The following is an 8,884-nucleotide window of genomic DNA, read 5'->3' on the forward strand; positions in this document are numbered from 1 at the left end:
TTTGACTTTCCTCAAATAGAACTTGCTATTAATAGCCTAATCGAAGTGCTTATAAGGAGGAACAAAATCACAATTTCATCATTGTATTGTGAGCATGAGTTGGTAAGACAAGATAATAGAGCTCATAGGTTTATGAGAAGGTTGCACAGGGTTGTGCCTGGATCTTGTGAGAGGAAGAGTGTGCAAGAGAAGCTTGTGCACAAATTGGTAGAGGGAAACAAAGATCAATAATATTGCAAGGGTTTCATGCTTAGAACAAGCAGGGAAAACAAGTGTGTTTTCTAATTGAAACAATTATTTTGTAAGAGATCTATTACTAAGTATTTTTTCTTCAATAAAATTGTCAAGAAAGTAGAGGGTTTTCCCAGTTGGGTTCCCTAGAAAGAAAATTGTGTTTTGAATTGTGTGATTGTTGTTATTTCTGTTTCTATTCCATTGCACATTTGAAGTACATACATTCCGTGTTTTAGTGAAAAGAAACTAGTTTTCACTTTTCAAATTGTTCACTATAGTACTTGCATAATTTCAAGAAAATTCTACATTTGACATCATCTTTCCATTTTTATACCTCAAGTGGATGCTCCAGGAAAAAAATACTTGTTCATTTTACTTGATCTAAGTCCATGAGATGGTTATCTAGCTCTTCTGCTGTTAGATCATAATGTTCTTCATGTCAATGTTAGGGGGCAATCATATTATCTTATACCCTAGAGGAATGTGGTATCTCTACCTCTTCTTTCTTTGTGTCTCTTAACAACACATGTGGAGGGATTCTAAAATATGACTAGATTCAAATAGGATATTTTGAGCTCTAAGTGAAGTTCTTCAAAAATAATGGGCTACCTACAAATACTTGAGTTTATTGATAACATTATTCATAGATTTGAGGATATTTATCACCTCCTTAAGGGTTAGTGGATATTTCCCTTATGTGTAGACCTCATGTCCCCTTTCCCTCCTTATACCAACATACTTTATTTTATTAGAGGGGTATTCTATAGTTTTTATTGATGCCCTTAGGCCAACATTATCACTCTATAGCCCTTGATCATTACATATAGCTTCTATGTCAAGTGACCTCCTTTTGTTGAAATGGAAAGATACATAAACCTATCTAGCCTAGTAGGAAAGAGATATTGTAATGTCCTACCCTTTTATGCTATGTAAACATTTTGATTAGGTCAAATTACATACAAATAAAAATAAAAATAAAATAAATATTTATAATTATAATTAATACTCACACTAGCCAAGATTGATATTAACTCAAAATATATCAAGAGCCTAGAAGGATCAAATATATTGAGGTGCAAACCTTTTCAGAGTGAAAAGTGATTTGATCGCTCTCAACACTTGATAAATCTAGAGTTAAAATAGACCTAAGATGATTAAATAATAATAATACTTTTATTATCTCCACATTCATTTTTTTATTTGACTAGCTATTATTGATGTTGGACCATTTTTTTTATACAAATTGTACATAGTTTAACCTTACAAATTATATTTTATAATTTTTAATATTATTTTAATTTATTTATTTTAATAAAACTTCCCTCCCTCATTTTTCTTTGCGTGGCTAAGGAAGTTTTCCCTCCCTCATCTTGCATTGCATCAGTTTCAACCATTTCCTACCACTAAACGTTTATTCCTGATGTTACTGGAGTATCATAGTGCTTTATATGGTTTCTAACTCTTATCAACTTTTCAGAGAAAATCATATTCCTTTGTTAACATGGATTCTTGCTCATAGGTGATTATGGGAGGACCTCATTTTCATTCAATACGGTGAAATCTTCTTTGGATTTTCTTCACCTGTAAGATTCTTAGTTGGGATTTTGTTATTTTGTACAGGAATAGGTTAAAAAAATGTTGTTACTTGTCTTACAATGTTTAAAATATTCATTCAGTAATTTCGAGAATGAAGGATTTGGCTAATATTTAGGCTAGAAATTGCAGTTATGAGTAGCTGATGTTTAGCTTCCCTAGGGCCAAACCATAGCTTTTATCATTTTTTGTTTATTTAGTAAACATTATGTCTCAATTTTCTTTCGAAGATTCTCTATCAGGCCAGGGGGGAAATTTTTGGTCTGTTCCAGATTACTCAAAATAAACACATATGGAGGACCAATATGGCTCCAAATAATCATATGCACCTCTGTCATCTAGATCCTCTGTGTAAAATGACTGTGATTATATTTTCTATATGTACTAATTCTCACATGTGGCAGAGTTTAGGGCTAACATACAATTTCTATATTAGGTTAGGTACATACTAGCTTTCAACTGTGAATCCATGTCACAGACAGAGACGAATGCTTCTTGTTTCAATTCAATGGCTTGTATTAAGCCTCGTGTAGATGCTAATAACACTATCCTAATGCTTTCTATTTTTAAAATAGGGCATCGTTCTATTTCATTTTGGAATCAAGAGGCCTTGTTTGGATGTGGTAGGTTTGTATCTTTATTTTTGTTTAAAAGACAGTGAAATAGAAGAAATGTTGCCAGATTTTTCCTGAGGGTTGTTGCTGTGAAGGAGAAATAAGTGAAAACAACATCCCCTGCCATGGAAGGGGGAGGTAAAGGGAAGAAATTAATGGTTGTAGGAGGGGATGGTTACCGTGGATGGGTGACAAATTTTCATCTCTCAAATAGAGGATACCAAGTTGCCATTGTTGATAGCCTTGTCTGCAGGTTGTTTGACCAACAACTCAGGATTGACTCTCTAACTCCCATTGTCTCAATTCATAAGAGAATAAAGAGATGGAAGCAAGTCTCTAGCATACATCTTGACCTCTTTGTGAGAGATGTTTTTGATTTTGATTTCCTTGTAGAGGCTTTCAATTCCTTTGAACTTGAGGCAGTTTTACACTTTGAAGAACAGAGGTCTTCTCCTTATTCCATGATAGATGGAGGAAGAGTAGTCTATTATCCACATAGCAATGTGATTGGAATCATGAATGTGCTTTTTGCTATCAAAAAGTCTAGCCTAGAATGTTATTTGTTTAAAATGGGTACGATGGAAGAATCTTGATATTGAGGAAGGGTACATTACCATTACTCATAATGGTAGGACAGACACACTACCATACCCAAAGTAAGAAAGTTCCTTTTATCATCTGAGGAAATTGCACGATTCTTAAAACATAGCTTTTGCTTGCAAGGCTTGGGGACTAAGGGCTACATACCTAAATCAAGGGGTGTTTTATGGAGTCATAACTCTAGAAAATATAGAACACGAAGAAATAATTAGTAGGGTGGACTATGATGGTGTATTTGGGATCACATTGAATTTCTTTTGTGTGTGAGAAACTATTGGACATCCTCTCATAGTTTATAGCAAGGGTGGTTAGGTACCTTCATGTCACTTAAAACTCCACTAGTTTATTTTTGGTAAATAGTCGGGTTAAAACTTATGAAAAGTATTTCAAAATCTAGATTCACAGTTAAGCGATGCATGCCCATGTTGGAATCCTTAGTTTTTTAAATAAAAAATTTAGGGTATTGATTTTTACAACTCTTTAGGTTGCAAACATATATTAGATGTGTCTTCCATAGGAGGTGGAGCTCCAAGTCACCCTTGAAAAATAGTATCATGTATAGAATAGAAATAAATCATGGTGAAGTTGGTATCAAGGATCTGTAGGAATTTACAGGGTAAGTTCCACAGAAAGAATACCAAAAAGGACACCGCTCACAACCAGATCTCAAATCAATACACCAGTATTTTTGACGTGGTTAAAACCCTCAGAGTGCAAGGAGGGAAACAGTCCACGGCCTGTCCCAACGTGGGTACTACAGGCAATTTATTAATCAAAGAATGAAAATTTACATAAGCTTCTCTCATGCACGGATTACCCGAACAATGACCCTCCATGCACTTTAAATAGAACTCATGGACCAATCGGGTGTCAAGCCACGGATCAAGTGTCGGTAATACCGAGGTGAGAGTGAACCGTCGGATCACTACATATCGTGACCGTCGGATTGTAAGTTACAAAATGTACAACGGTAAAGAAACACACTTTACCTAACTCTAACCTAACTCTATACTAGACCAAGTTGAACTTAACTATATCCTATGTGTCGGAATATCCTAACATCCCCCCTTAAGAACAACTTGGGATAGGATTGAAGGATTTACAAATATGACACAATAGGAGAAGGAAGGAGGCACTAGAGCCTATCCCCCCTTAGTGACAACTTCCTGAACTCCAAGCATATATCGAAGTTTAGTGAACTTCGCCTCTGTGAGAGCCTTTGTGAAGATGTCTGCAACCTGATCATCTGTTGGACAATATTGCACTTCAAGAACATGGTCATGAATGAGCTTTCTGATGAAGTGCATGTGTAGTTCAATGTGTTTGCTGCGCTGATGCTGAACTGGATCTTTGCATAGCTGAATGGCACTTTGATTATCACACCAAAGTGTGGTTGAATGCTGCTGCTCAAAGCCAAACTCTGATAGGATCTGACGAAGCCACAAGGCTTCCTTACTTGCTTCCACGGCACCACGATACTCTGCTTCTGCTGACGAAAGAGAAATGGCAACCTGTTTCTTACAAGCCCATGTAATAGGTCCTGAACCAAGAGTGAAGACATAACCGGCAGTAGACTTCCGATCATCAGGGTCACCAGCCCAATCAGAATCAGTGAAACCAACTAACAGAGGAGCTGCTTTGGCACTATAATGAATCCCAAATTGTACTGTACCTCGAACATAATGAAGTATTCTTTTAGCTGCTTTCCAATGACTTTCACGGGGGTTTTGCATAAAACGCGCAACAAGGCCAACAGCAAAGGAAAGATCAGGACGAGTATGGGTTAAATACAGGAGTTTTCCTACAAGTTGACGGTATAAGGTAGCATCAACTTCAGGAGAGGTACAAGAGACTGAAAGTTTGACTCCAGACTGAAAGGGAGAAGGGGCTGGCTTAGAGTCTTCCATGTGAAAATGACGAAGAATATCACACGCATACTTGGACTGGGAAAGGAAAATACCCTCTTGGGATTGCAAGACTTGAAGACCGAGAAAATAGTGTAAATGTCCTAAGTCTGTCATTTCAAATTTCTTTTTAAGGCTGGACTTCACATGGTTTATAAGGTTGGGATCACTACCAGTAAGAATAAGATCATCAACATAAAGAACAAGGATGATAAGAGAGTTGCCCTCTTTCTTGGTGTAGACAGTATTGTCAGAATGACACCTAGAAAAGCCAGATTCTAAAAGAAAGCTATCCATTTTGGCATACCAAGCCCGAGGAGCTTGCTTGAGGCCATAAAGGGATTTCTTAAGTCGACAAACAAGGCTGGAGTCTGTTTGTATGAAGCCAATGGGTTGTTCCATATAGATTTCTTCCTGCAAGTCCCCATGCAAGAAGGCAGATTTAACATCCATCTGATGGACTTCCCATTTTAAAGAGGCAGCAAGGGAAAGAACAAGGCGGATGGAGTTCATTTTGGCAACAGGAGAAAAGGTTTCAGTGTAGTCAATGCCTTCAACCTGTGAAAAGCCCTTAGCAACGAGACGAGCTTTATGTTTATCAACTTTCCCATTTGGTCCATACTTGGTTCTGTAAACCCATTTACATCTAACAAGTTTGCGTCCCTTTGGTAGAGGAACAAGATCCCATGTATCATTTGTCATCAATGAATGATATTCTTCATTCATAGCTGCTTCCCAATGTGGATGGCCTGAAGCTTCTGCAAAAGTGTCAGGATCATGATTTACTGGAGCTTGAGCCAGTAAAGAAGAGGCTCTTTCAAACTGAGAACGTGTTGGGATTAACAAACTGGTTATGCCTCAACAAACTGGTTGGGATTAACAAGTCAGGAAACTTCTACTTCACCAGAACAAATAATGTGGATGGAGCTTGTTAGTTTTATTTATTCTCTATTTATATTAATTCTTAGTTGTAATCATTTTATTCGTATGAAATTCATGTATATTGGGTTTAAAAACAAAATAATACTTGTATGGGTATAATGATTGAATAAAGTTTGAACACATCCTTTGAAAAATTAATATTTGTTGGATTACTTCAATTAGGAAAACAATTGCCACAAGCTGAATATCATTGTTGAATTGTAACTTTCATAGTTCACACTAGTTCTTGGATCAAAAAAGAATTTTATCGATGTACATTGAACAAGGACCTAAAACAAGGTTTTATTATATTTCCTTGGGAGCAACTTAGCCTCCCAAAATGGTACCTTGATACCAATACATGGGTAGATACCACATTTTTAGATTTAGCTATCAGAGGTTAAGGCTTAAACTTGTCTCCACGTTTTCACCTTACCTTGGCATAGGATTCCCTCTACCAAAATCTTTCCTCCACTCTATTGTAGCGACTATAACCACCCTCCCTAATTTTTCCTATGCTTCAATTTTGGAGCCTCCCTTCTAAACCACAACATCTCATCTTGCATTGATCCAGGTACTTGTGCTCTGATTGAGCTTTATTATTTTCATCTTGGCTTGTGTTTCCTTACTTAGTTCATTTTATAAACCACAAGAGGATGTCTTCATTTAGTTCATTGATAGGTCCAAGCTTTCCTTAGAGAACGGTGCAATTCTTCAAGGAAATTGGCCTTCCTCTTGGGAATTGTGCAGTCCTCACTACCAGTGAGCCTCGAGTTCAGGAAATGTGAAGTTGTTGGGTTTTGTTATATTCTTTCCACAACTATCATTGTTAGCCCCCCTCTACGGGGTCTGGGGCAGTGCCCTAGGGAATTTTCTTTTGGACCCTATATTAGGTGGGTGGACCTACCTATGGTTTTGTGCATGGTTTTTGCACATGGTTTTGGGCGCAATGGTTTTTGGTCCATGGTATTGGATGCTTCGACATGTATATATATGTGTATTACAACATTAAAAGGGACATAATGAAAAATCAAGCTGGTATTCCCGGTTTTGGGATCTAGGGGAAATCTCTGTGTATATGTGTTTTATGTGTTATGCTCTTGCATTATTTATTTTCTGTGTTTTAGAATTCATATGAAGGTAATTTTTGTATGGGGTTAAAACCTACATTTCATATGAGAGCTATTTTGGCTTCAAGGGGATGCCTTTGTTGCTGAGGGGTTTCTCTTGGGCTTGTGGTAGACGATGTTCAATGGGAGATCTGCGGGATTGATTCTGGTGGTGAAAGAAGATGGCGAGCAGTGTAAATATAGAGATCGAGAAATTTAATGGTCAGAGTTTTGAGTTGTGAAATCTCACGATGGAGGATCTATTGGTGGATAAAGTTCAATGGACCATGGTAGATCCAGTACTAAACCAACGAGAGTGCTCGATGAAGAATGGGAGAAGTTGGATCGAAATGCAAAGAGCACAATACGATTGTGTGGCTCAGATTTAGTATTGTTGAATGTATCAGGGGAAGCTACGGTGAAGGCTTTGTCAGACAACTTAGGGACTTTATACCAATCTAAGTCTTTGGTGAATAAATTGTTCATACGGAAAAAGCTGTATAACCTAAGGATGAAAGATGGAGACTCAGTGACAGAGAATATAAATGCATTTAATACTGTGGTAAGTCAGTTATTATCTGTTTATATTAAAATTTTAGATGAAGATAAGTGCATCAATTTGTTGTGTTCTCTACCAGATTCGTGGAATAGTCTAGTTATTGCAATAGGTAGCAATGCAACTGCCTTGTAGTTTGATGAAATAGTCTCATCCTTGCTGATGGAGGAGATGAGACGGAAAAATATGGAGAGCCAGAATGGTGATGCCTTGTCTATACGAGGAAAGTCCCAGAACATAAACAAAAATAAGTCATTGAGTGGGAGATCTAGATCTCCAGGAAAACCTGTAAAGGTGTGATGGAAATGCGGAAAGGAAGGTCACTACAAAAGGGACTGTAAATCTAAAGCTCATGACAAAGGAAAGGGATTTATTTATTTATTTTATTATTTTTTTCTTTTTTCCGATGATGCTCCTTTTGCAGAGTCAAAAACCACCTCAGATGAAGGTGGGGATGTGTGCTTGGCTTCTTCAAGTACACATGTAGATCATGAGGCATGGTTTATTGACTCAGGTGCATCCTTTCACTTCACTCCCCATAGAGAGTGGTTCTGCAAGTATGAGAGATATGATGGTGGTGATGTCTTCTTGGGGGATGACAGGAAGGCTAAAATCATTGGTCGTGGAAAATTTAAGTTTAATTTGCATGGTGGAAGGATTAGAACACTTCCGGGTGTTCTGCATATTCTTGCATTGGCCAGAAATCTGATTTCTGTAAGAAAGTTGGATGATGCAGGTGTAAAAACAACGTTCGAGAAGGAAACCTGCAAGATGGTTTAGCAAGCACTGGTATTGATGCAGGGAGTTTGGATTGGAACTCAGTACAATCTCCAAGGTATCACTCTTGTTGATGGGTGCAACAGTTCTGTGGTTCCTTAAAATGGAGTAGAAAATCTAGTGGTCTTTGGAGAAAAGACCATGCTATGGCATCAAAGGCTTGGAAATATTGGAGAGAAGTGCCTTCGAATACTTCATGGTAAAGGTATGGTAGAAGGCATGACTAGTAGCTCTCTGGATTTTTATTTTTGTGAAAATTGTGTATATGGGAAGGAGAATCGAGTGAGTTTCCCCTTTGGTGGTAAGAGGGCGAAACATATATTAGAGCTTGTGCACAAAGATGTGTTTGGACCTATTAAGGTTCCATCACTGGGTAAGTCTGTGTACTATGTATCATTTATAGATGACCTGTCAAGGAATACATGGATATATTTCGTTAAAAAGATATCTGAAGTCTTTGACATGTTTAAATAATTTAAGGCTCTGGTGGAAAACCAAATAGAGAAGAAGATAAAGGTGTTGAGGATAGATAATGGTGGAGAGTTTTGCAAGAAGGAATTTGAAGAATTCTGTAAG

General features: G+C 37.4%; 1 pseudogene; it reads left to right on the top strand.

Moving 5' to 3' along the window:
* Positions 1-2,296: 2,296 nt before the first annotated feature.
* LOC149160609 (UDP-sulfoquinovose synthase, chloroplastic pseudogene) lies at positions 2,297-3,353 on the top strand (annotated as a pseudogene).
* The last annotated feature ends 5,531 nt before the right edge of the window (positions 3,354-8,884 follow it).

This window comes from Pinus tabuliformis, chromosome 5_2 (assembly GCF_031772625.1).
Source record: "Pinus tabuliformis cultivar Carrire ecotype Pingquan chromosome 5_2, CPIR1, whole genome shotgun sequence".
Lineage (NCBI taxonomy): Eukaryota > Viridiplantae > Streptophyta > Pinopsida > Pinales > Pinaceae > Pinus > Pinus tabuliformis.